At 53.5% G+C, this 25,371-nt stretch overlaps 27 non-coding genes across 27 annotated transcripts; all 27 read left to right on the top strand.

Annotated features, from left to right (window-relative positions):
* Positions 1–532: 532 nt before the first annotated feature.
* On the top strand, positions 533–651 carry LOC124566371. The gene has a single exon (XR_006970916.1). It is a non-coding gene; the product is annotated as a 5S ribosomal RNA (ribosomal RNA).
* An 801-nt stretch (positions 652–1,452) lies between these two features.
* LOC124566370 lies at positions 1,453–1,571 on the top strand. Its single transcript, XR_006970915.1, has one exon. It is a non-coding gene; the product is annotated as a 5S ribosomal RNA (ribosomal RNA).
* Positions 1,572–2,370: 799 nt separating this feature from the next.
* On the top strand, positions 2,371–2,489 carry LOC124566368. The gene has a single exon (XR_006970914.1). It is a non-coding gene; the product is annotated as a 5S ribosomal RNA (ribosomal RNA).
* Positions 2,490–3,288: 799 nt separating this feature from the next.
* LOC124566367 lies at positions 3,289–3,407 on the top strand. The gene has a single exon (XR_006970913.1). It is a non-coding gene; the product is annotated as a 5S ribosomal RNA (ribosomal RNA).
* A 799-nt stretch (positions 3,408–4,206) lies between these two features.
* On the top strand, positions 4,207–4,325 carry LOC124566365. The gene has a single exon (XR_006970911.1). It is a non-coding gene; the product is annotated as a 5S ribosomal RNA (ribosomal RNA).
* Positions 4,326–5,124: 799 nt separating this feature from the next.
* LOC124566364 lies at positions 5,125–5,243 on the top strand. The gene has a single exon (XR_006970910.1). It is a non-coding gene; the product is annotated as a 5S ribosomal RNA (ribosomal RNA).
* Positions 5,244–6,042: 799 nt separating this feature from the next.
* Positions 6,043–6,161, top strand: LOC124566363. Its single transcript, XR_006970909.1, has one exon. It is a non-coding gene; the product is annotated as a 5S ribosomal RNA (ribosomal RNA).
* Positions 6,162–6,960: 799 nt separating this feature from the next.
* On the top strand, positions 6,961–7,079 carry LOC124566362. Its single transcript, XR_006970908.1, has one exon. It is a non-coding gene; the product is annotated as a 5S ribosomal RNA (ribosomal RNA).
* An 801-nt stretch (positions 7,080–7,880) lies between these two features.
* On the top strand, positions 7,881–7,999 carry LOC124566361. The gene has a single exon (XR_006970907.1). It is a non-coding gene; the product is annotated as a 5S ribosomal RNA (ribosomal RNA).
* Positions 8,000–8,797: 798 nt separating this feature from the next.
* On the top strand, positions 8,798–8,916 carry LOC124566360. Its single transcript, XR_006970906.1, has one exon. It is a non-coding gene; the product is annotated as a 5S ribosomal RNA (ribosomal RNA).
* A 799-nt stretch (positions 8,917–9,715) lies between these two features.
* LOC124566359 lies at positions 9,716–9,834 on the top strand. The gene has a single exon (XR_006970905.1). It is a non-coding gene; the product is annotated as a 5S ribosomal RNA (ribosomal RNA).
* A 799-nt stretch (positions 9,835–10,633) lies between these two features.
* On the top strand, positions 10,634–10,752 carry LOC124566357. The gene has a single exon (XR_006970904.1). It is a non-coding gene; the product is annotated as a 5S ribosomal RNA (ribosomal RNA).
* Positions 10,753–11,551: 799 nt separating this feature from the next.
* On the top strand, positions 11,552–11,670 carry LOC124566356. Its single transcript, XR_006970903.1, has one exon. It is a non-coding gene; the product is annotated as a 5S ribosomal RNA (ribosomal RNA).
* An 800-nt stretch (positions 11,671–12,470) lies between these two features.
* Positions 12,471–12,589, top strand: LOC124566355. The gene has a single exon (XR_006970902.1). It is a non-coding gene; the product is annotated as a 5S ribosomal RNA (ribosomal RNA).
* A 797-nt stretch (positions 12,590–13,386) lies between these two features.
* On the top strand, positions 13,387–13,504 carry LOC124566383. The gene has a single exon (XR_006970927.1). It is a non-coding gene; the product is annotated as a 5S ribosomal RNA (ribosomal RNA).
* A 799-nt stretch (positions 13,505–14,303) lies between these two features.
* LOC124566390 lies at positions 14,304–14,422 on the top strand. The gene has a single exon (XR_006970934.1). It is a non-coding gene; the product is annotated as a 5S ribosomal RNA (ribosomal RNA).
* A 796-nt stretch (positions 14,423–15,218) lies between these two features.
* LOC124566386 lies at positions 15,219–15,336 on the top strand. The gene has a single exon (XR_006970930.1). It is a non-coding gene; the product is annotated as a 5S ribosomal RNA (ribosomal RNA).
* Positions 15,337–16,134: 798 nt separating this feature from the next.
* Positions 16,135–16,253, top strand: LOC124566389. Its single transcript, XR_006970933.1, has one exon. It is a non-coding gene; the product is annotated as a 5S ribosomal RNA (ribosomal RNA).
* Positions 16,254–17,051: 798 nt separating this feature from the next.
* Positions 17,052–17,169, top strand: LOC124566381. Its single transcript, XR_006970925.1, has one exon. It is a non-coding gene; the product is annotated as a 5S ribosomal RNA (ribosomal RNA).
* Positions 17,170–17,969: 800 nt separating this feature from the next.
* On the top strand, positions 17,970–18,089 carry LOC124566387. The gene has a single exon (XR_006970931.1). It is a non-coding gene; the product is annotated as a 5S ribosomal RNA (ribosomal RNA).
* Positions 18,090–18,886: 797 nt separating this feature from the next.
* Positions 18,887–19,004, top strand: LOC124566385. Its single transcript, XR_006970929.1, has one exon. It is a non-coding gene; the product is annotated as a 5S ribosomal RNA (ribosomal RNA).
* An 803-nt stretch (positions 19,005–19,807) lies between these two features.
* On the top strand, positions 19,808–19,925 carry LOC124566382. The gene has a single exon (XR_006970926.1). It is a non-coding gene; the product is annotated as a 5S ribosomal RNA (ribosomal RNA).
* A 798-nt stretch (positions 19,926–20,723) lies between these two features.
* LOC124566388 lies at positions 20,724–20,840 on the top strand. The gene has a single exon (XR_006970932.1). It is a non-coding gene; the product is annotated as a 5S ribosomal RNA (ribosomal RNA).
* Positions 20,841–21,636: 796 nt separating this feature from the next.
* On the top strand, positions 21,637–21,754 carry LOC124566384. Its single transcript, XR_006970928.1, has one exon. It is a non-coding gene; the product is annotated as a 5S ribosomal RNA (ribosomal RNA).
* Positions 21,755–22,552: 798 nt separating this feature from the next.
* LOC124566378 lies at positions 22,553–22,671 on the top strand. The gene has a single exon (XR_006970923.1). It is a non-coding gene; the product is annotated as a 5S ribosomal RNA (ribosomal RNA).
* An 801-nt stretch (positions 22,672–23,472) lies between these two features.
* On the top strand, positions 23,473–23,591 carry LOC124566366. Its single transcript, XR_006970912.1, has one exon. It is a non-coding gene; the product is annotated as a 5S ribosomal RNA (ribosomal RNA).
* A 796-nt stretch (positions 23,592–24,387) lies between these two features.
* On the top strand, positions 24,388–24,506 carry LOC124566354. The gene has a single exon (XR_006970901.1). It is a non-coding gene; the product is annotated as a 5S ribosomal RNA (ribosomal RNA).
* Positions 24,507–25,371: the final 865 nt, after the last annotated feature.

Raw genomic sequence — 25,371 nt, 5'->3', positions numbered from 1 at the left:
CAAATTTGGTTTGTAATCATGACTTTATTCCTTAGTCGTCTCGTCTCGTCCCGCAGACGTTTGTCGTGCTTGCGCTGTCATATGGACCACGACCCGAGCGGCAGCGAGCGGCAGTCGAGCAAAGTCGGGACAAGTCGGGACGGGGACAGGGACAGGAATGGTGCGAATGCACTGCAAACTACGCAGACACCTGGTGTGAGGCGCGGCGAGGCGAGGAAGCCCACATCGCTACCAGTGGCGCCCTCCAGCACGACACTGCACCACCCCGTACAGGCCCTCCGCTGGACACCAGGGACAAGATGCGTCCTCCGCTAGTGCCGAAGGCTGCACGCGCCCAGCGAATGACAGGAGGTGCAACGAGCAGCAGTGCGTCTCACACACGCGGCGGTGGGGCGCGCTCCCCGCACGCGTCCTCGAGGAACTGGCTGTTGCGGAAGGAAGTGCTTTCGTCAAATGCGGCGGAAAACTAACATTTTGTGTGTTGGGAAAAAAGCCGAACGCGAATTCTGCCGTGGTCCTACATTAGATGCGCGCCAACGGCCATACCATGATGGATACACCGGTTCTCGTCCGATCACCGAAGTTAAGCATCATTGGGCCCAGTTAGTACTTGGATGGGTGACCACCTGGGAAACCTGGGTGCTGTTGGCTACCTTCCTTTTTTTTTTTTTCGTTTTGGTATTATGTCGCTACCCCTGCCAGCCCAATTTTCAAACTACCTTTCTGTTGTGACAAAGATGCTTCCTTATGCCTTTTAAACTACTGTAATGGTACGAAAATGCAGTAATTAACTCGGTTTGAGGGAGAATGTGCTAACCAAGTTTGCCAAGAAGACTTTGAAAACGACAAAACAGTACGAATCGGCAGGTGATTTCTGAAATAGCTCACCGCCTATTGTTGTGTAGGAGTGTAGAGTTCCAAATTTGGTTTGTAATCATGACTTTATTCCTTAGTCGTCTCGTCTCGTCCCGCAGACGTTTGTCGTGCTTGCGCTGTCATATGGACCACGACCCGAGCGGCAGCGAGCGGCAGTCGAGCAAAGTCGGGACAAGTCGGGACGGGGACAGGGACAGGAATGGTGCGAATGCACTGCAAACTACGCAGACACCTGGTGTGAGGCGCGGCGAGGCGAGGAAGCCCACATCGCTACCAGTGGCGCCCTCCAGCACGACACTGCACCACCCCGTACAGGCCCTCCGCTGGACACCAGGGACAAGATGCGTCCTCCGCTAGTGCCGAAGGCTGCACGCGCCCAGCGAATGACAGGAGGTGCAACGAGCAGCAGTGCGTCTCACACACACGCGGCGGTGGGGCGCGCTCCCCGCACGCGTCCTCGAGGAACTGGCTGTTGCGGAAGGAAGTGCTTTCGTCAAATGCGGCGGAAAACTAACATTTTGTGTGTTGGGAAAAAAGCCGAACGCGAATTCTGCCGTGGTCCTACATTAGATGCGCGCCAACGGCCATACCATGATGGATACACCGGTTCTCGTCCGATCACCGAAGTTAAGCATCATTGGGCCCAGTTAGTACTTGGATGGGTGACCACCTGGGAAACCTGGGTGCTGTTGGCTACCTTCCTTTTTTTTTTTTTCGTTTTGGTATTATGTCGCTACCCCTGCCAGCCCAATTTTCAAACTACCTTTCTGTTGTGACAAAGATGCTTCCTTATGCCTTTTAAACTACTGTAATGGTACGAAAATGCAGTAATTAACTCGGTTTGAGGGAGAATGTGCTAACCAAGTTTGCCAAGAAGACTTTGAAAACGACAAAACAGTACGAATCGGCAGGTGATTTCTGAAATAGCTCACCGCCTATTGTTGTGTAGGAGTGTAGAGTTCCAAATTTGGTTTGTAATCATGACTTTATTCCTTAGTCGTCTCGTCTCGTCCCGCAGACGTTTGTCGTGCTTGCGCTGTCATATGGACCACGACCCGAGCGGCAGCGAGCGGCAGTCGAGCAAAGTCGGGACAAGTCGGGACGGGGACAGGGACAGGAATGGTGCGAATGCACTGCAAACTACGCAGACACCTGGTGTGAGGCGCGGCGAGGCGAGGAAGCCCACATCGCTACCAGTGGCGCCCTCCAGCACGACACTGCACCACCCCGTACAGGCCCTCCGCTGGACACCAGGGACAAGATGCGTCCTCCGCTAGTGCCGAAGGCTGCACGCGCCCAGCGAATGACAGGAGGTGCAACGAGCAGCAGTGCGTCTCACACACGCGGCGGTGGGGCGCGCTCCCCGCACGCGTCCTCGAGGAACTGGCTGTTGCGGAAGGAAGTGCTTTCGTCAAATGCGGCGGAAAACTAACATTTTGTGTGTTGGGAAAAAAGCCGAACGCGAATTCTGCCGTGGTCCTACATTAGATGCGCGCCAACGGCCATACCATGATGGATACACCGGTTCTCGTCCGATCACCGAAGTTAAGCATCATTGGGCCCAGTTAGTACTTGGATGGGTGACCACCTGGGAAACCTGGGTGCTGTTGGCTACCTTCCTTTTTTTTTTTTTCGTTTTGGTATTATGTCGCTACCCCTGCCAGCCCAATTTTCAAACTACCTTTCTGTTGTGACAAAGATGCTTCCTTATGCCTTTTAAACTACTGTAATGGTACGAAAATGCAGTAATTAACTCGGTTTGAGGGAGAATGTGCTAACCAAGTTTGCCAAGAAGACTTTGAAAACGACAAAACAGTACGAATCGGCAGGTGATTTCTGAAATAGCTCACCGCCTATTGTTGTGTAGGAGTGTAGAGTTCCAAATTTGGTTTGTAATCATGACTTTATTCCTTAGTCGTCTCGTCTCGTCCCGCAGACGTTTGTCGTGCTTGCGCTGTCATATGGACCACGACCCGAGCGGCAGCGAGCGGCAGTCGAGCAAAGTCGGGACAAGTCGGGACGGGGACAGGGACAGGAATGGTGCGAATGCACTGCAAACTACGCAGACACCTGGTGTGAGGCGCGGCGAGGCGAGGAAGCCCACATCGCTACCAGTGGCGCCCTCCAGCACGACACTGCACCACCCCGTACAGGCCCTCCGCTGGACACCAGGGACAAGATGCGTCCTCCGCTAGTGCCGAAGGCTGCACGCGCCCAGCGAATGACAGGAGGTGCAACGAGCAGCAGTGCGTCTCACACACGCGGCGGTGGGGCGCGCTCCCCGCACGCGTCCTCGAGGAACTGGCTGTTGCGGAAGGAAGTGCTTTCGTCAAATGCGGCGGAAAACTAACATTTTGTGTGTTGGGAAAAAAGCCGAACGCGAATTCTGCCGTGGTCCTACATTAGATGCGCGCCAACGGCCATACCATGATGGATACACCGGTTCTCGTCCGATCACCGAAGTTAAGCATCATTGGGCCCAGTTAGTACTTGGATGGGTGACCACCTGGGAAACCTGGGTGCTGTTGGCTACCTTCCTTTTTTTTTTTTTCGTTTTGGTATTATGTCGCTACCCCTGCCAGCCCAATTTTCAAACTACCTTTCTGTTGTGACAAAGATGCTTCCTTATGCCTTTTAAACTACTGTAATGGTACGAAAATGCAGTAATTAACTCGGTTTGAGGGAGAATGTGCTAACCAAGTTTGCCAAGAAGACTTTGAAAACGACAAAACAGTACGAATCGGCAGGTGATTTCTGAAATAGCTCACCGCCTATTGTTGTGTAGGAGTGTAGAGTTCCAAATTTGGTTTGTAATCATGACTTTATTCCTTAGTCGTCTCGTCTCGTCCCGCAGACGTTTGTCGTGCTTGCGCTGTCATATGGACCACGACCCGAGCGGCAGCGAGCGGCAGTCGAGCAAAGTCGGGACAAGTCGGGACGGGGACAGGGACAGGAATGGTGCGAATGCACTGCAAACTACGCAGACACCTGGTGTGAGGCGCGGCGAGGCGAGGAAGCCCACATCGCTACCAGTGGCGCCCTCCAGCACGACACTGCACCACCCCGTACAGGCCCTCCGCTGGACACCAGGGACAAGATGCGTCCTCCGCTAGTGCCGAAGGCTGCACGCGCCCAGCGAATGACAGGAGGTGCAACGAGCAGCAGTGCGTCTCACACACGCGGCGGTGGGGCGCGCTCCCCGCACGCGTCCTCGAGGAACTGGCTGTTGCGGAAGGAAGTGCTTTCGTCAAATGCGGCGGAAAACTAACATTTTGTGTGTTGGGAAAAAAGCCGAACGCGAATTCTGCCGTGGTCCTACATTAGATGCGCGCCAACGGCCATACCATGATGGATACACCGGTTCTCGTCCGATCACCGAAGTTAAGCATCATTGGGCCCAGTTAGTACTTGGATGGGTGACCACCTGGGAAACCTGGGTGCTGTTGGCTACCTTCCTTTTTTTTTTTTTCGTTTTGGTATTATGTCGCTACCCCTGCCAGCCCAATTTTCAAACTACCTTTCTGTTGTGACAAAGATGCTTCCTTATGCCTTTTAAACTACTGTAATGGTACGAAAATGCAGTAATTAACTCGGTTTGAGGGAGAATGTGCTAACCAAGTTTGCCAAGAAGACTTTGAAAACGACAAAACAGTACGAATCGGCAGGTGATTTCTGAAATAGCTCACCGCCTATTGTTGTGTAGGAGTGTAGAGTTCCAAATTTGGTTTGTAATCATGACTTTATTCCTTAGTCGTCTCGTCTCGTCCCGCAGACGTTTGTCGTGCTTGCGCTGTCATATGGACCACGACCCGAGCGGCAGCGAGCGGCAGTCGAGCAAAGTCGGGACAAGTCGGGACGGGGACAGGGACAGGAATGGTGCGAATGCACTGCAAACTACGCAGACACCTGGTGTGAGGCGCGGCGAGGCGAGGAAGCCCACATCGCTACCAGTGGCGCCCTCCAGCACGACACTGCACCACCCCGTACAGGCCCTCCGCTGGACACCAGGGACAAGATGCGTCCTCCGCTAGTGCCGAAGGCTGCACGCGCCCAGCGAATGACAGGAGGTGCAACGAGCAGCAGTGCGTCTCACACACGCGGCGGTGGGGCGCGCTCCCCGCACGCGTCCTCGAGGAACTGGCTGTTGCGGAAGGAAGTGCTTTCGTCAAATGCGGCGGAAAACTAACATTTTGTGTGTTGGGAAAAAAGCCGAACGCGAATTCTGCCGTGGTCCTACATTAGATGCGCGCCAACGGCCATACCATGATGGATACACCGGTTCTCGTCCGATCACCGAAGTTAAGCATCATTGGGCCCAGTTAGTACTTGGATGGGTGACCACCTGGGAAACCTGGGTGCTGTTGGCTACCTTCCTTTTTTTTTTTTTCGTTTTGGTATTATGTCGCTACCCCTGCCAGCCCAATTTTCAAACTACCTTTCTGTTGTGACAAAGATGCTTCCTTATGCCTTTTAAACTACTGTAATGGTACGAAAATGCAGTAATTAACTCGGTTTGAGGGAGAATGTGCTAACCAAGTTTGCCAAGAAGACTTTGAAAACGACAAAACAGTACGAATCGGCAGGTGATTTCTGAAATAGCTCACCGCCTATTGTTGTGTAGGAGTGTAGAGTTCCAAATTTGGTTTGTAATCATGACTTTATTCCTTAGTCGTCTCGTCTCGTCCCGCAGACGTTTGTCGTGCTTGCGCTGTCATATGGACCACGACCCGAGCGGCAGCGAGCGGCAGTCGAGCAAAGTCGGGACAAGTCGGGACGGGGACAGGGACAGGAATGGTGCGAATGCACTGCAAACTACGCAGACACCTGGTGTGAGGCGCGGCGAGGCGAGGAAGCCCACATCGCTACCAGTGGCGCCCTCCAGCACGACACTGCACCACCCCGTACAGGCCCTCCGCTGGACACCAGGGACAAGATGCGTCCTCCGCTAGTGCCGAAGGCTGCACGCGCCCAGCGAATGACAGGAGGTGCAACGAGCAGCAGTGCGTCTCACACACGCGGCGGTGGGGCGCGCTCCCCGCACGCGTCCTCGAGGAACTGGCTGTTGCGGAAGGAAGTGCTTTCGTCAAATGCGGCGGAAAACTAACATTTTGTGTGTTGGGAAAAAAGCCGAACGCGAATTCTGCCGTGGTCCTACATTAGATGCGCGCCAACGGCCATACCATGATGGATACACCGGTTCTCGTCCGATCACCGAAGTTAAGCATCATTGGGCCCAGTTAGTACTTGGATGGGTGACCACCTGGGAAACCTGGGTGCTGTTGGCTACCTTCCTTTTTTTTTTTTTCGTTTTGGTATTATGTCGCTACCCCTGCCAGCCCAATTTTCAAACTACCTTTCTGTTGTGACAAAGATGCTTCCTTATGCCTTTTAAACTACTGTAATGGTACGAAAATGCAGTAATTAACTCGGTTTGAGGGAGAATGTGCTAACCAAGTTTGCCAAGAAGACTTTGAAAACGACAAAACAGTACGAATCGGCAGGTGATTTCTGAAATAGCTCACCGCCTATTGTTGTGTAGGAGTGTAGAGTTCCAAATTTGGTTTGTAATCATGACTTTATTCCTTAGTCGTCTCGTCTCGTCCCGCAGACGTTTGTCGTGCTTGCGCTGTCATATGGACCACGACCCGAGCGGCAGCGAGCGGCAGTCGAGCAAAGTCGGGACAAGTCGGGACGGGGACAGGGACAGGAATGGTGCGAATGCACTGCAAACTACGCAGACACCTGGTGTGAGGCGCGGCGAGGCGAGGAAGCCCACATCGCTACCAGTGGCGCCCTCCAGCACGACACTGCACCACCCCGTACAGGCCCTCCGCTGGACACCAGGGACAAGATGCGTCCTCCGCTAGTGCCGAAGGCTGCACGCGCCCAGCGAATGACAGGAGGTGCAACGAGCAGCAGTGCGTCTCACACACGCGGCGGTGGGGCGCGCTCCCCGCACGCGTCCTCGAGGAACTGGCTGTTGCGGAAGGAAGTGCTTTCGTCAAATGCGGCGGAAAACTAACATTTTGTGTGTTGGGAAAAAAGCCGAACGCGAATTCTGCCGTGGTCCTACATTAGATGCGCGCCAACGGCCATACCATGATGGATACACCGGTTCTCGTCCGATCACCGAAGTTAAGCATCATTGGGCCCAGTTAGTACTTGGATGGGTGACCACCTGGGAAACCTGGGTGCTGTTGGCTACCTTCCTTTTTTTTTTTTTTCGTTTTGGTATTATGTCGCTACCCCTGCCAGCCCAATTTTCAAACTACCTTTCTGTTGTGACAAAGATGCTTCCTTATGCCTTTTAAACTACTGTAATGGTACGAAAATGCAGTAATTAACTCGGTTTGAGGGAGAATGTGCTAACCAAGTTTGCCAAGAAGACTTTGAAAACGACAAAACAGTACGAATCGGCAGGTGATTTCTGAAATAGCTCACCGCCTATTGTTGTGTAGGAGTGTAGAGTTCCAAATTTGGTTTGTAATCATGACTTTATTCCTTAGTCGTCTCGTCTCGTCCCGCAGACGTTTGTCGTGCTTGCGCTGTCATATGGACCACGACCCGAGCGGCAGCGAGCGGCAGTCGAGCAAAGTCGGGACAAGTCGGGACGGGGACAGGGACAGGAATGGTGCGAATGCACTGCAAACTACGCAGACACCTGGTGTGAGGCGCGGCGAGGCGAGGAAGCCCACATCGCTACCAGTGGCGCCCTCCAGCACGACACTGCACCACCCCGTACAGGCCCTCCGCTGGACACCAGGGACAAGATGCGTCCTCCGCTAGTGCCGAAGGCTGCACGCGCCCAGCGAATGACAGGAGGTGCAACGAGCAGCAGTGCGTCTCACACACGCGGCGGTGGGGCGCGCTCCCCGCACGCGTCCTCGAGGAACTGGCTGTTGCGGAAGGAAGTGCTTTCGTCAAATGCGGCGGAAAACTAACATTTTGTGTGTTGGGAAAAAAAGCCGAACGCGAATTCTGCCGTGGTCCTACATTAGATGCGCGCCAACGGCCATACCATGATGGATACACCGGTTCTCGTCCGATCACCGAAGTTAAGCATCATTGGGCCCAGTTAGTACTTGGATGGGTGACCACCTGGGAAACCTGGGTGCTGTTGGCTACCTTCCTTTTTTTTTTTTTCGTTTTGGTATTATGTCGCTACCCCTGCCAGCCCAATTTTCAAACTACCTTTCTGTTGTGACAAAGATGCTTCCTTATGCCTTTTAAACTACTGTAATGGTACGAAAATGCAGTAATTAACTCGGTTTGAGGGAGAATGTGCTAACCAAGTTTGCCAAGAAGACTTTGAAAACGACAAAACAGTACGAATCGGCAGGTGATTTCTGAAATAGCTCACCGCCTATTGTTGTGTAGGAGTGTAGAGTTCCAAATTTGGTTTGTAATCATGACTTTATTCCTTAGTCGTCTCGTCTCGTCCCGCAGACGTTTGTCGTGCTTGCGCTGTCATATGGACCACGACCCGAGCGGCAGCGAGCGGCAGTCGAGCAAAGTCGGGACAAGTCGGGACGGGGACAGGGACAGGAATGGTGCGAATGCACTGCAAACTACGCAGACACCTGGTGTGAGGCGCGGCGAGGCGAGGAAGCCCACATCGCTACCAGTGGCGCCCTCCAGCACGACACTGCACCACCCCGTACAGGCCCTCCGCTGGACACCAGGGACAAGATGCGTCCTCCGCTAGTGCCGAAGGCTGCACGCGCCCAGCGAATGACAGGAGGTGCAACGAGCAGCAGTGCGTCTCACACACGCGGCGGTGGGGCGCGCTCCCCGCACGCGTCCTCGAGGAACTGGCTGTTGCGGAAGGAAGTGCTTTCGTCAAATGCGGCGGAAAACTAACATTTTGTGTGTTGGAAAAAAGCCGAACGCGAATTCTGCCGTGGTCCTACATTAGATGCGCGCCAACGGCCATACCATGATGGATACACCGGTTCTCGTCCGATCACCGAAGTTAAGCATCATTGGGCCCAGTTAGTACTTGGATGGGTGACCACCTGGGAAACCTGGGTGCTGTTGGCTACCTTCCTTTTTTTTTTTTTCGTTTTGGTATTATGTCGCTACCCCTGCCAGCCCAATTTTCAAACTACCTTTCTGTTGTGACAAAGATGCTTCCTTATGCCTTTTAAACTACTGTAATGGTACGAAAATGCAGTAATTAACTCGGTTTGAGGGAGAATGTGCTAACCAAGTTTGCCAAGAAGACTTTGAAAACGACAAAACAGTACGAATCGGCAGGTGATTTCTGAAATAGCTCACCGCCTATTGTTGTGTAGGAGTGTAGAGTTCCAAATTTGGTTTGTAATCATGACTTTATTCCTTAGTCGTCTCGTCTCGTCCCGCAGACGTTTGTCGTGCTTGCGCTGTCATATGGACCACGACCCGAGCGGCAGCGAGCGGCAGTCGAGCAAAGTCGGGACAAGTCGGGACGGGGACAGGGACAGGAATGGTGCGAATGCACTGCAAACTACGCAGACACCTGGTGTGAGGCGCGGCGAGGCGAGGAAGCCCACATCGCTACCAGTGGCGCCCTCCAGCACGACACTGCACCACCCCGTACAGGCCCTCCGCTGGACACCAGGGACAAGATGCGTCCTCCGCTAGTGCCGAAGGCTGCACGCGCCCAGCGAATGACAGGAGGTGCAACGAGCAGCAGTGCGTCTCACACACGCGGCGGTGGGGCGCGCTCCCCGCACGCGTCCTCGAGGAACTGGCTGTTGCGGAAGGAAGTGCTTTCGTCAAATGCGGCGGAAAACTAACATTTTGTGTGTTGGGAAAAAAGCCGAACGCGAATTCTGCCGTGGTCCTACATTAGATGCGCGCCAACGGCCATACCATGATGGATACACCGGTTCTCGTCCGATCACCGAAGTTAAGCATCATTGGGCCCAGTTAGTACTTGGATGGGTGACCACCTGGGAAACCTGGGTGCTGTTGGCTACCTTCCTTTTTTTTTTTTTCGTTTTGGTATTATGTCGCTACCCCTGCCAGCCCAATTTTCAAACTACCTTTCTGTTGTGACAAAGATGCTTCCTTATGCCTTTTAAACTACTGTAATGGTACGAAAATGCAGTAATTAACTCGGTTTGAGGGAGAATGTGCTAACCAAGTTTGCCAAGAAGACTTTGAAAACGACAAAACAGTACGAATCGGCAGGTGATTTCTGAAATAGCTCACCGCCTATTGTTGTGTAGGAGTGTAGAGTTCCAAATTTGGTTTGTAATCATGACTTTATTCCTTAGTCGTCTCGTCTCGTCCCGCAGACGTTTGTCGTGCTTGCGCTGTCATATGGACCACGACCCGAGCGGCAGCGAGCGGCAGTCGAGCAAAGTCGGGACAAGTCGGGACGGGGACAGGGACAGGAATGGTGCGAATGCACTGCAAACTACGCAGACACCTGGTGTGAGGCGCGGCGAGGCGAGGAAGCCCACATCGCTACCAGTGGCGCCCTCCAGCACGACACTGCACCACCCCGTACAGGCCCTCCGCTGGACACCAGGGACAAGATGCGTCCTCCGCTAGTGCCGAAGGCTGCACGCGCCCAGCGAATGACAGGAGGTGCAACGAGCAGCAGTGCGTCTCACACACGCGGCGGTGGGGCGCGCTCCCCGCACGCGTCCTCGAGGAACTGGCTGTTGCGGAAGGAAGTGCTTTCGTCAAATGCGGCGGAAAACTAACATTTTGTGTGTTGGGAAAAAAGCCGAACGCGAATTCTGCCGAGGTCCTACATTAGATGCGCGCCAACGGCCATACCATGATGGATACACCGGTTCTCGTCCGATCACCGAAGTTAAGCATCATTGGGCCCAGTTAGTACTTGGATGGGTGACCACCTGGGAAACCTGGGTGCTGTTGGCTACCTTCCTTTTTTTTTTTTTCGTTTTGGTATTATGTCGCTACCCCTGCCAGCCCAATTTTCAAACTACCTTTCTGTTGTGACAAAGATGCTTCCTTATGCCTTTTAAACTACTGTAATGGTACGAAAATGCAGTAATTAACTCGGTTTGAGGGAGAATGTGCTAACCAAGTTTGCCAAGAAGACTTTGAAAACGACAAAACAGTACGAATCGGCAGGTGATTTCTGAAATAGCTCACCGCCTATTGTTGTGTAGGAGTGTAGAGTTCCAAATTTGGTTTGTAATCATGACTTTATTCCTTAGTCGTCTCGTCTCGTCCCGCAGACGTTTGTCGTGCTTGCGCTGTCATATGGACCACGACCCGAGCGGCAGCGAGCGGCAGTCGAGCAAAGTCGGGACAAGTCGGGACGGGGACAGGGACAGGAATGGTGCGAATGCACTGCAAACTACGCAGACACCTGGTGTGAGGCGCGGCGAGGCGAGGAAGCCCACATCGCTACCAGTGGCGCCCTCCAGCACGACACTGCACCACCCCGTACAGGCCCTCCGCTGGACACCAGGGACAAGATGCGTCCTCCGCTAGTGCCGAAGGCTGCACGCGCCCAGCGAATGACAGGAGGTGCAACGAGCAGCAGTGCGTCTCACACACGCGGCGGTGGGGCGCGCTCCCCGCACGCGTCCTCGAGGAACTGGCTGTTGCGGAAGGAAGTGCTTTCGTCAAATGCGGCGGAAAACTAACATTTTGTGTGTTGGGAAAAAAGCCGAACGCGAATTCTGCCGTGGTCCTACATTAGATGCGCGCCAACGGCCATACCATGATGGATACACCGGTTCTCGTCCGATCACCGAAGTTAAGCATCATTGGGCCCAGTTAGTACTTGGATGGGTGACCACCTGGGAAACCTGGGTGCTGTTGGCTACCTTCCTTTTTTTTTTTTTCGTTTTGGTATTATGTCGCTACCCCTGCCAGCCCAATTTTCAAACTACCTTTCTGTTGTGACAAAGATGCTTCCTTATGCCTTTTAAACTACTGTAATGGTACGAAAATGCAGTAATTAACTCGGTTTGAGGGAGAATGTGCTAACCAAGTTTGCCAAGAAGACTTTGAAAACGACAAAACAGTACGAATCGGCAGGTGATTTCTGAAATAGCTCACCGCCTATTGTTGTGTAGGAGTGTAGAGTTCCAAATTTGGTTTGTAATCATGACTTTATTCCTTAGTCGTCTCGTCTCGTCCCGCAGACGTTTGTCGTGCTTGCGCTGTCATATGGACCACGACCCGAGCGGCAGCGAGCGGCAGTCGAGCAAAGTCGGGACAAGTCGGGACGGGGACAGGGACAGGAATGGTGCGAATGCACTGCAAACCTACGCAGACACCTGGTGTGAGGCGCGGCGAGGCGAGGAAGCCCACATCGCTACCAGTGGCGCCCTCCAGCACGACACTGCACCACCCCGTACAGGCCCTCCGCTGGACACCAGGGACAAGATGCGTCCTCCGCTAGTGCCGAAGGCTGCACGCGCCCAGCGAATGACAGGAGGTGCAACGAGCAGCAGTGCGTCTCACACACGCGGCGGTGGGGCGCGCTCCCCGCACGCGTCCTCGAGGAACTGGCTGTTGCGGAAGGAAGTGCTTTCGTCAAATGCGGCGGAAAACTAACATTTTGTGTGTTGGGAAAAAAGCCGAACGCGAATTCTGCCGTGGTCCTACATTAGATGCGCGCCAACGGCCATACCATGATGGATACACCGGTTCTCGTCCGATCACCGAAGTTAAGCATCATTGGGCCCAGTTAGTACTTGGATGGGTGACCACCTGGGAAACCTGGGTGCTGTTGGCTACCTTCCTTTTTTTTTTTTTCGTTTGGTATTATGTCGCTACCCCTGCCAGCCCAATTTTCAAACTACCTTTCTGTTGTGACAAAGATGCTTCCTTATGCCTTTTAAACTACTGTAATGGTACGAAAATGCAGTAATTAACTCGGTTTGAGGGAGAATGTGCTAACCAAGTTTGCCAAGAAGACTTTGAAAACGACAAAACAGTACGAATCGGCAGGTGATTTCTGAAATAGCTCACCGCCTATTGTTGTGTAGGAGTGTAGAGTTCCAAATTTGGTTTGTAATCATGACTTTATTCCTTAGTCGTCTCGTCTCGTCCCGCAGACGTTTGTCGTGCTTGCGCTGTCATATGGACCACGACCCGAGCGGCAGCGAGCGGCAGTCGAGCAAAGTCGGGACAAGTCGGGACGGGGACAGGGACAGGAATGGTGCGAATGCACTGCAAACTACGCAGACACCTGGTGTGAGGCGCGGCGAGGCGAGGAAGCCCACATCGCTACCAGTGGCGCCCTCCAGCACGACACTGCACCACCCCGTACAGGCCCTCCGCTGGACACCAGGGACAAGATGCGTCCTCCGCTAGTGCCGAAGGCTGCACGCGCCCAGCGAATGACAGGAGGTGCAACGAGCAGCAGTGCGTCTCACACACGCGGCGGTGGGCGCGCTCCCCGCACGCGTCCCTCGAGGAACTGGCTGTTGCGGAAGGAAGTGCTTTCGTCAAATGCGGCGGAAAACTAACATTTTGTGTGTTGGGAAAAAAGCGAACGCGAATTCTGCCGTGGTCCTACATTAGATGCGCGCCAACGGCCATACCATGATGGATACACCGGTTCTCGTCCGATCACCGAAGTTAAGCATCATTGGGCCAGTTAGTACTTGGATGGGTGACCACCTGGGAAACCTGGGTGCTGTTGGCTACCTTCCTTTTTTTTTTTTTCGTTTTGGTATTATGTCGCTACCCCTGCCAGCCCAATTTCAAACTACCTTTCTGTTGTGACAAAGATGCTTCCTTATGCCTTTTAAACTACTGTAATGGTACGAAAATGCAGTAATTAACTCGGTTTGAGGGAGAATGTGCTAACCAAGTTTGCCAAGAAGACTTTGAAAACGACAAAACAGTACGAATCGGCAGGTGATTTCTGAAATAGCTCACCGCCTATTGTTGTGTAGGAGTGTAGAGTTCCAAATTTGGTTTGTAATCATGACTTTATTCCTTAGTCGTCTCGTCTCGTCCCGCAGACGTTTGTCGTGCTTGCGCTGTCATATGGACCACGACCCGAGCGGCAGCGAGCGGCAGTCGAGCAAAGTCGGGACAAGTCGGGACGGGGACAGGGACAGGAATGGTGCGAATGCACTGCAAACTACGCAGACACCTGGTGTGAGGCGCGGCGAGGCGAGGAAGCCCACATCGCTACCAGTGGCGCCCTCCAGCACGACACTGCACCACCCCGTACAGGCCCTCCGCTGGACACCAGGGACAAGATGCGTCCTCCGCTAGTGCCGAAGGCTGCACGCGCCCAGCGAATGACAGGAGGTGCAACGAGCAGCAGTGCGTCTCACACACGCGGCGGTGGGGCGCGCTCCCCCGCACGCGTCCTCGAGGAACTGGCTGTTGCGGAAGGAAGTGCTTTCGTCAAATGCGGCGGAAAACTAACATTTTGTGTGTTGGGAAAAAAGCCGAACGCGAATTCTGCCGTGGTCCTACATTAGATGCGCGCCAACGGCCATACCATGATGGATACACCGGTTCTCGTCCGATCACCGAAGTTAAGCATCATTGGGCCCAGTTAGTACTTGGATGGGTGACCACCTGGGAAACCTGGGTGCTGTTGGCTACCTTCCTTTTTTTTTTTTCGTTTTGGTATTATGTCGCTACCCCTGCCAGCCCAATTTTCAACTACCTTTCTGTTGTGACAAAGATGCTTCCTTATGCCTTTTAAACTACTGTATGGTACGAAAATGCAGTAATTAACTCGGTTTGAGGGAGAATGTGCTAACCAAGTTTGCCAAGAAGACTTTGAAAACGACAAAACAGTACGAATCGGCAGGTGATTTCTGAAATAGCTCACCGCCTATTGTTGTGTAGGAGTGTAGAGTTCCAAATTTGGTTTGTAATCATGACTTTATTCCTTAGTCGTCTCGTCTCGTCCCGCAGACGTTTGTCGTGCTTGCGCTGTCATATGGACCACGACCCGAGCGGCAGCGAGCGGCAGTCGAGCAAAGTCGGGACAAAGTCGGGACGGGGACAGGGACAGGAATGGTGCGAATGCACTGCAAACTACGCAGACACCTGGTGTGAGGCGCGGCGAGCGAGGAAGCCCACATCGCTACCAGTGGCGCCCTCCAGCACGACACTGCACCACCCCCGTACAGGCCCTCCGCTGGACACCAGGGACAAGATGCGTCCTCCGCTAGTGCCGAAGGCTGCACGCGCCCAGCGAATGACAGGAGGTGCAACGAGCAGCAGTGCGTCTCACACACGCGGCGGTGGGGCGCGCTCCCCGCACGCGTCCTCGAGGAACTGGCTGTTGCGGAAGGAAGTGCTTTCGTCAAATGCGGCGGAAAACTAACATTTGTGTGTTGGGAAAAAAGCCGAACGCGAATTCTGCCGTGGTCCTACATTAGATGCGCGCCAACGGCCATACCATGATGGATACACCGGTTCTCGTCCGATCACCGAAGTTAAGCATCATTGGGCCCAGTTAGTACTTGGATGGGTGACCACTGGGAAACCTGGGTGCTGTTGGCTACCTTCCTTTTTTTTTTTTTCGTTTTGGTATTATGTCGCTACCCTGCCAGCCCAATTTTCAAACTACCCTTTCTGTTGTGACAAAGATGCTTCCTTATGCCTTTTAAACTACTGTAATGTACGAAAATGCAGTAATTAACTCGGTTTGAGGAGAATGTGCTAACCAAGTTTGCCAAGAAGACTTTGAAAACGACAAAACAGTACGAATCGGCAGGTGATTTCTGAAATAGCTCACCGCCTATTGTTGTGTAGGAGTGTAGAGTTCCAAATTTGGTTTGTAATCATGACTTTATTCCTTAGTCGTCTCGTCTCGTCCCGCAGACGTTTGTCGTGCTTGCGCTGTCATATGGACCACGACCGAGCGGCAGCGAGCGGCAGTCGAGCAAAGTCGGGACAAGTCGGGACGGGGACAGGGACAGGAATGGTGCGAATGCACTGCAAACTACGCAGACACCTGGTGTGAGGGCGCGGCGAGGCGAGGAAGCCCACATCGCTACCAGTGGCGCCCTCCAGCACGACACTGCACCACCCCGTACAGGCCCTCCGCTGGACACCAGGGACAAGATGCGTCCTCCGCTAGTGCCGAAGGCTGCACGCGCCCAGCGAATGACAGGAGGTGCAACGAGCAGCAGTGCGTCTCACACACGCGGCGGTGGGGCGCGCTCCCCCGCACGCGTCCTCGAGGAACTGGCTGTTGCGGAAGGAAGTGCTTTCGTCAAATGCGGCGGAAAACTAACATTTTGTGTGTTGGGAAAAAAGCCGAACGCGAATTCTGCCGTGGTCCTACATTAGATGCGCGCCAACGGCCATACCATGATGGATACACCGGTTCTCGTCCGATCACCGAAGTTAAGCATCATTGGGCCCAGTTAGTACTTGGATGGGTGACCACCTGGGAAACCTGGGTGCTGTTGGCTACCTTCCTTTTTTTTTTTTTTCGTTTGGTATTATGTCGCTACCCCTGCCAGCCCAATTTTCAAACTACCTTTCTGTTGTGACAAAGATGCTTCCTTATGCCTTTTAAACTACTGTAATGGTACGAAAATGCAGTAATTAACTCGGTTTGAGGGAGAATGTGCTAACCAAGTTTGCCAAGAAGACTTTGAAAACGACAAAACAGTACGAATCGGCAGGTGATTTCTGAAATAGCTCACCGCCTATTGTTGTGTAGGAGTGTAGAGTTCCAAATTTGGTTTGTAATCATGACTTTATTCCTTAGTCGTCTCGTCTCGTCCCGCAGACGTTTGTCGTGCTTGCGCTGTCATATGGACCACGACCCGAGCGGCAGCGAGCGGCAGTCGAGCAAAGTCGGGACAAGTCGGGACGGGGACAGGGACAGGAATGGTGCGAATGCACTGCAAACTACGCAGACACCTGGTGTGAGGCGCGGCGAGGCGAGGAAGCCCACATCGCTACCAGTGGCGCCCTCCAGCACGACACTGCACCACCCCGTACAGGCCTCCGCTGGACACCAGGGACAAGATGCGTCCTCCGCTAGTGCCGAAGGCTGCACGCGCCCAGCGAATGACAGGAGGTGCAACGAGCAGCAGTGCGTCTCACACACGCGGCGGTGGGGCGCGCTCCCCGCACGCGTCCTCGAGGAACTGGCTGTTGCGGAAGGAAGTGCTTTCGTCAAATGCGGCGGAAAACTAACATTTTGTGTGTTGGGAAAAAAGCCGAACGCGAATTCTGCCGTGGTCCTACATTAGATGCGCGCCAACGGCCATACCATGATGGATACACCGGTTCTCGTCCGATCACCGAAGTTAAGCATCATTGGGCCCAGTTAGTACTTGGATGGGTGACCACCTGGGAACCTGGGTGCTGTTGGCTACCTTCCTTTTTTTTTTTTTCGTTTTGGTATTATGTCGCTACCCCTGCCAGCCCAATTTTCAAACTACCTTTCTGTTGTGACAAAGATGCTTCCTTATGCCTTTTAAACTACTGTAATGGTACGAAAATGCAGTAATTAACTCGGTTTGAGGGAGAATGTGCTAACCAAGTTTGCCAAGAAGACTTTGAAAACGACAAAACAGTACGAATCGGCAGGTGATTTCTGAAATAGCTCACCGCCTATTGTTGTGTAGGAGTGTAGAGTTCCAAATTTGGTTTGTAATCATGACTTTATTCCTTAGTCGTCTCGTCTCGTCCCGCAGACGTTTGTCGTGCTTGCGCTGTCATATGGACCACGACCCGAGCGGCAGCGAGCGGCAGTCGAGCAAAGTCGGGACAAGTCGGGACGGGGACAGGGACAGGAATGGTGCGAATGCACTGCAAACTACGCAGGACACCTGGTGTGAGGCGCGGCGAGGCGAGGAAGCCCACATCGCTACCAGTGGCGCCCTCCAGCACGACACTGCACCACCCCGTACAGGCCCTCCGCTGGACACCAGGGACAAGATGCGTCCTCCGCTAGTGCCGAAGGCTGCACGCGCCCAGCGAATGACAGGAGGTGCAACGAGCAGCAGTGCGTCTCACACACGCGGCGGTGGGGCGCGCTCCCCGCACGCGTCCTCGAGGAACTGGCTGTTGCGGAAGGAAGTGCTTTCGTCAAATGCGGCGGAAAACTAACATTTTGTGTGTTGGGAAAAAAGCCGAACGCGAATTCTGCCGTGGTCCTACATTAGATGCGCGCCAACGGCCATACCATGATGGATACACCGGTTCTCGTCCGATCACCGAAGTTAAGCATCATTGGGCCCAGTTAGTACTTGGATGGGTGGACCACCTGGGAAACCTGGGTGCTGTTGGCTACCTTCCTTTTTTTTTTTTTCGTTTTGGTATTATGTCGCTACCCCTGCCAGCCCAATTTTCAAACTACCTTTCTGTTGTGACAAAGATGCTTCCTTATGCCTTTTAAACTACTGTAATGGTACGAAAAATGCAGTAATTAACTCGGTTTGAGGAGAATGTGCTAACCAAGTTTGCCAAGAAGACTTGAAAACGACAAAACAGTACGAATCGGCAGGTGATTTCTGAAATAGCTCACCGCCTATTGTTGTGTAGGAGTGTAGAGTTCCAAATTTGGTTTGTAATCATGACTTTATTCCTTAGTCGTCTCGTCTCGTCCCGCAGACGTTTGTCGTGCTTGCGCTGTCATATGGACCACGACCCGAGCGGCAGCGAGCGGCAGTCGAGCAAAGTCGGGACAAGTCGGGACGGGGACAGGGACAGGAATGGTGCGAATGCACTGCAAACTACGCAGACACCTGGGTGAGGCGCGGCGAGGCGAGGAAGCCCACATCGCTACCAGTGGCGCCCTCCAGCACGACACTGCACCACCCCGTACAGGCCCTCCGCTGGACACCAGGGACAAGATGCGTCCTCCGCTAGTGCCGAAGGCTGCACGCGCCCAGCGAATGACAGGAGGTGCAACGAGCAGCAGTGCGTCTCACACACGCCGGCGGTGGGGCGCGCTCCCCGCACGCGTCCTCGAGGAACTGGCTGTTGCGGAAGGAAGTGCTTTCGTCAAATGCGGCGGAAAACTAACATTTTGTGTGTTGGGAAAAAAGCCGAACGCGAATTCTGCGTGGTCCTACATTAGATGCGCGCCAACGGCCATACCATGATGATACACCGGTTCTCGTCCGATCACCGAAGTTAAGCATCATTGGGCCCAGTTAGTACTTGGATGGGTGACCACCTGGGAAACCTGGGTGCTGTTGGCTACCTTCCTTTTTTTTTTTTTCGTTTTGGTATTATGTCGCTACCCCTGCCAGCCCAATTTTCAAACTACCTTTCTGTTGTGACAAAGATGCTTCCTTATGCCTTTTAAACTACTGTAATGGTACGAAAATGCAGTAATTAACTCGGTTTTTGAGGGAGAATGTGCTAACCAAGTTTGCCAAGAAGACTTTGAAAACGACAAAACAGTACGAATCGGCAGGTGATTTCTGAAATAGCTCACCGCCTATTGTTGTGTAGGAGTGTAGAGTTCCAAATTTGGTTTGTAATCATGACTTTATTCCTTAGTCCGTCTCGTCTCGTCCCGCAGACGTTTGTCGTGCTTGCGCTGTCATATGGACCACGACCCGAGCGGCAGCGAGCGGCAGTCGAGCAAAGTCGGGACAAGTCGGGACGGGGACAGGGACAGGAATGGGTGCGAATGCACTGCAAAACTACGCAGACACCTGGTGTGAGGCGCGGCGAGGCGAGGAAGCCCACATCGCTACCAGTGGCGCCCTCCAGCACGACACTGCACCACCCCGTACAGGCCCTCCGCTGGACACCAGGGACAAGATGCGTCCTCCGCTAGTGCCGAAGGCTGCACGCGCCCAGCGAATGACAGGAGGTGCAACGAGCAGCAGTGCGTCTCACACACGCGGCGGTGGGGCGCGCTCCCCGCACGCGTCCTCGAGGAACTGGCTGTTGCGGAAGGAAGTGCTTTCGTCAAATGCGGCGGAAAACTAACATTTTGTGTGTTGGGAAAAAGCCGAACGCGAATTCTGCCGTGGTCCTACATTAGATGCGCGCCAACGGCCATACCATGATGGATACACCGGTTCTCGTCCGATCACCGAAGTTAAGCATCATTGGGCCCAGTTAGTACTTGGATGGGTGACCACCTGGGAAACCTGGTGCTGTTGGCTACCTTCCTTTTTTTTTTTTTCGTTTTGGTATTATGTCGCTACCCCTGCCAGCCCAATTTCAAACTACCTTTCTGTTGTGACAAAGATGCTTCCTTATGCCTTTAAAACTACTGTAATGGTACGAAAATGCAGTAATTAACTCGGTTTGAGGAGAATGTGCTAACCAAGTTTGCCAAGAAGACTTTGAAAACGACAAAACAGTACGAATCGGCAGGTGATTTCTGAAATAGCTCACCGCCTATTGTTGTGTAGGAGTGTAGAGTTCCAAATTTGGTTTGTAATCATGACTTTATTCCTTAGTCGTCTCGTCTCGTCCCGCAGACGTTTGTCGTGCTTGCGCTGTCATATGGACCACGACCCGAGCGGCAGCGAGCGGCAGTCGAGCAAAGTCGGGACAAGTCGGGACGGGGACAGGGACAGGAATGGTGCGAATGCACTGCAAACTACGCAGACACCTGGTGTGAGGCGCGGCGAGGCGAGGAAGCCCACATCGCTACCAGTGGCGCCCTCCAGCACGACACTGCACCACCCCCGTACAGGCCCTCCGCTGGACACCAGGGACAAGATGCGTCCTCCGCTAGTGCCGAAGGCTGCACGCGCCCAGCGAATGACAGGAGGTGCAACGAGCAGCAGTGCGTCTCACACACGCGGCGGTGGGGCGCGCTCCCCGCACGCGTCCTCGAGGAACTGGCTGTTGCGGAAGGAAGTGCTTTCGTCAAATGCGGCGGAAAACTAACATTTTGTGTGTTGGGAAAAAAGCCGAACGCGAATTCTGCCGTGGTCCTACATTAGATGCGCGCCAACGGCCATACATGATGGATACACCGGTTCTCGTCCGATCACCGAAGTTAAGCATCATTGGGCCCAGTTAGTACTTGGATGGGTGACCACTGGGAAACCTGGGTGCTGTTGGCTACCTTCCTTTTTTTTTTTTCGTTTTGGTATTATGTCGCTACCCCTGCCAGCCCAATTTTCAAACTACCTTTCTGTTGTGACAAAGATGCTTCCTTATGCCTTTTAAACTACTGTAATGGTACGAAAATGCAGTAATTAACTCGGTTTGAGGAGAATGTGCTAACCAAGTTTGCCAAGAAGACTTTGAAAACGACAAAACAGTACGAATCGGCAGGTGATTTCTGAAATAGCTCACCGCCTATTGTTGTGTAGGAGTGTAGAGTTCCAAATTTGGTTTGTAATCATGACTTTATTCCTTAGTCGTCTCGTCTCGTCCCGCAGACGTTTGTCGTGCTTGCGCTGTCATATGGACCACGACCCGAGCGGCAGCGAGCGGCAGTCGAGCAAAGTCGGGACAAGTCGGGACGGGGACAGGGACAGGAATGGTGCGAATGCACTGCAAACTACGCAGACACCTGGTGTGAGGCGCGGCGAGGCGAGGAAGCCCACATCGCTACCAGTGGCGCCCTCCAGCACGACACTGCACCACCCCGTACAGGCCCTCCGCTGGACACCAGGGACAAGATGCGTCCTCCGCTAGTGCCGAAGGCTGCACGCGCCCAGCGAATGACAGGAGGTGCAACGAGCAGCAGTGCGTCTCACACACGCGGCGGTGGGGCGCGCTCCCCGCACGCGTCCTCGAGGAACTGGCTGTTGCGGAAGGAAGTGCTTTCGTCAAATGCGGCGAAAACTAACATTTTGTGTGTTGGGAAAAAAGCCGAACGCGAATTCTGCCGTGGTCCTACATTAGATGCGCGCCAACGGCCATACCATGATGATACACCGGTTCTCGTCCGATCACCGAAGTTAAGCATCATTGGGCCCAGTTAGTACTTGGATGGGTGACCACCTGGGAAACCTGGGTGCTGTTGGCTACCTTCCTTTTTTTTTTTTTCGTTTTGGTATTATGTCGCTACCCCTGCCAGCCCAATTTTCAAACTACCTTTCTGTTGTGACAAAGATGCTTCCTTATGCCTTTTAAACTACTGTAATGTACGAAAATGCAGTAATTAACTCGGTTTGAGGGAGAATGTGCTAACCAAGTTTGCCAAGAAGACTTTGAAAACGACAAAACAGTACGAATCGGCAGGTGATTTCTGAAATAGCTCACCGCCTATTGTTGTGTAGGAGTGTAGAGTTCCAAATTTGGTTTGTAATCATGACTTTATTCCTTAGTCGTCTCGTCCTCGTCCCGCAGACGTTTGTCGTGCTTGCGCTGTCATATGGACCACGACCCGAGCGGCAGCGAGCGGCAGTCGAGCAAAGTCGGGACAAGTCGGGACGGGGACAGGGACAGGAATGGTGCGAATGCACTGCAAACTACGCAGACACCTGGTGTGAGGCGCGGCGAGGCGAGGAAGCCCACATCGCTACCAGTGGCGCCCTCCAGCACGACACTGCACCACCCCGTACAGGCCCTCGCTGGACACCAGGGACAAGATGCGTCCTCCGCTAGTGCCGAAGGCTGCACGCGCCCAGCGAATGACAGGAGGTGCAACGAGCAGCAGTGCGTCTCACACACGCGGCGGTGGGGCGCGCTCCCCGCACGCGTCCTCGAGGAACTGGCTGTTGCGGAAGGAAGTGCTTTCGTCAAATGCGGCGGAAAACTAACATTTTGTGTGTTGGGAAAAAAGCCGAACGCGAATTCTGCCGTGGTCCTACATTAGATGCGCGCCAACGGCCATACCATGATGGATACACCGGTTCTCGTCCGATCACCGAAGTTAAGCATCATTGGGCCCAGTTAGTACTTGGATGGGTGACCACCTGGGAAACCTGGGTGCTGTTGGCTACCTTCCTTTTTTTTTTTTTCGTTTTGGTATTATGTCGCTACCCCTGCCAGCCCAATTTTCAAACTACCTTTCTGTTGTGACAAAGATGCTTCCTTATGCCTTTTAAACTACTGTAATGGTACGAAAATGCAGTAATTAACTCGGTTTGAGGGAGAATGTGCTAACCAAGTTTGCCAAGAAGACTTTGAAAACGACAAAACAGTACGAATCGGCAGGTGATTTCTGAAATAGCTCACCGCCTATTGTTGTGTAGGAGTGTAGAGTTCCAAATTTGGTTTGTAATCATGACTTTATTCCTTAGTCGTCTCGTCTCGTCCCGCAGACGTTTGTCGTGCTTGCGCTGTCATATGGACCACGACCCGAGCGGCAGCGAGCGGCAGTCGAGCAAAGTCGGGACAAGTCGGGACGGGGACAGGGACAGGAATGGTGCGAATGCACTGCAAACTACGCAGACACCTGGTGTGAGGCGCGGCGAGGCGAGGAAGCCCACATCGCTACCAGTGGCGCCCTCCAGCACGACACCTGCACCACCCCGTACAGGCCCTCCGCTGGACACCAGGGACAAGATGCGTCCTCCGCTAGTGCCGAAGGCTGCACGCCGCCCAGCGAATGACAGGAGGTGCAACGAGCAGCAGTGCGTCTCACACACGCGGCGGTGGGGCGCGCTCCCCGCACGCGTCCTCGAGGAACTGGCTGTTGCGGAAGGAAGTGCTTTCGTCAAATGCGGCGGAAAACTAACATTTTGTGTGTTGGGAAAAAAGCCGAACGCGAATTCTGCCGTGGTCCTACATTAGATGCGCGCCAACGGCCATACCATGATGGATACACCGGTTCTCGTCCGATCACCGAAGTTAAGCATCATTGGGCCCAGTTAGTACTTGGATGGGTGACCACCTGGGAAACCTGGGTGCTGTTGGCTACCTTCCTTTTTTTTTTTCGTTTTGGTATTATGTCGCTACCCCTGCCAGCCCAATTTTCAAACTACCTTTCTGTTGTGACAAAGATGCTTCCTTATGCCTTTTAAACTACTGTAATGGTACGAAAATGCAGTAATTAACTCGGTTTGAGGGAGAATGTGCTAACCAAGTTTGCCAAGAAGACTTTGAAAACGACAAAACAGTACGAATCGGCAGGTGATTTCTGAAATAGCTCACCGCTATTGTTGTGTAGGAGTGTAGAGTTCCAAATTTGGTTTGTAATCATGACTTTATTCCTTAGTCGTCTCGTCTCGTCCCGCAGACGTTTGTCGTGCTTGCGCTGTCATATGGACCACGACCCGAGCGGGCAGCGAGCGGCAGTCGAGCAAAGTCGGACAAGTCGGGACGGGGACAGGGACAGGAATGGTGCGAATGCACTGCAAACTACGCAGACACCTGGTGTGAGGCGCGGCGAGGCGAGGAAGCCCACATCGCTACCAGTGGCGCCCTCCAGCACGACACTGCACCACCCCGTACAGGCCCTCCGCTGGACACCAGGGACAAGATGCGTCCTCCGCTAGTGCCGAAGGCTGCACGCGCCAGCGAATGACAGGAGGTGCAACGAGCAGCAGTGCGTCTCACACACGCGGCGGTGGGGCGCGCTCCCCGCACGCGTCCTCGAGGAACTGGCTGTTGCGGAAGGAAGTGCTTTCGTCAAATGCGGCGGAAAACTAACATTTTGTGTGTTGGGAAAAAAGCCGAACGCGAATTCTGCCGTGGTCCCTACATTAGATGCGCGCCAACGGCCATACCATGATGGATACACCGGTTCTCGTCCGATCACCGAAGTTAAGCATCATTGGGCCCAGTTAGTACTTGGATGGGTGACCACCTGGGAAACCTGGGTGCTGTTGGCTACCTTCCTTTTTTTTTTTTCGTTTTGGTATTATGTCGCTACCCCTGCCAGCCCAATTTTCAAACTACCTTTCTGTGTGACAAAGATGCTTCCTTATGCCTTTTAAACTACTGTAATGGTACGAAAATGCAGTAATTAACTCGGTTTGAGGGAGAATGTGCTAACCAAGTTTGCCAAGAAGACTTTGAAAACGACAAAAACAGTACGAATCGGCAGGTGATTTCTGAAATAGCTCACCGCCTATTGTTGTGTAGGAGTGTAGAGTTCCAAATTTGGTTTGTAATCATGACTTTATTCCTTAGTCGTCTCGTCTCGTCCCGCAGACGTTTGTCGTGCTTGCGCTGTCATATGGACCACGACCCGAGCGGCAGCGAGCGGCAGTCGAGCAAAGTCGGGACAAGTCGGGACGGGGACAGGGACAGGAATGGTGCGAATGCACTGCAAACTACGCAGACACCTGGTGTGAGGCGCGGCGAGGCGAGGAAGCCCACATCGCTACCAGTGGCGCCCTCCAGCACGACACTGCACCACCCCGTACAGGCCTCCGCTGGACACCAGGGACAAGATGCGTCCTCCGCTAGTGCCGAAGGCTGCACGCGCCCAGCGAATGACAGGAGGTGCAACGAGCAGCAGTGCGTCTCACACACGCGGCGGTGGGGCGCGCTCCCCGCACGCGTCCTCGAGGAACTGGCTGTTGCGGAAGGAAGTGCTTTCGTCAAATGCGGCGGAAAACTAACATTTTGTGTGTTGGGAAAAAAGCCGAACGCGAATTCTGCCGTGGTCCTACATTAGATGCGCGCCAACGGCCATACCATGATGGATACACCGGTTCTCGTCCGATCACCGAAGTTAAAGCATCATTGGGC

This window comes from Schistocerca americana, unplaced genomic scaffold (assembly GCF_021461395.2).
Source record: "Schistocerca americana isolate TAMUIC-IGC-003095 unplaced genomic scaffold, iqSchAmer2.1 HiC_scaffold_1387, whole genome shotgun sequence".
NCBI lineage: Eukaryota > Metazoa > Arthropoda > Insecta > Orthoptera > Acrididae > Schistocerca > Schistocerca americana.
This window is presented reverse-complemented; position numbering and strand designations above follow the sequence as displayed.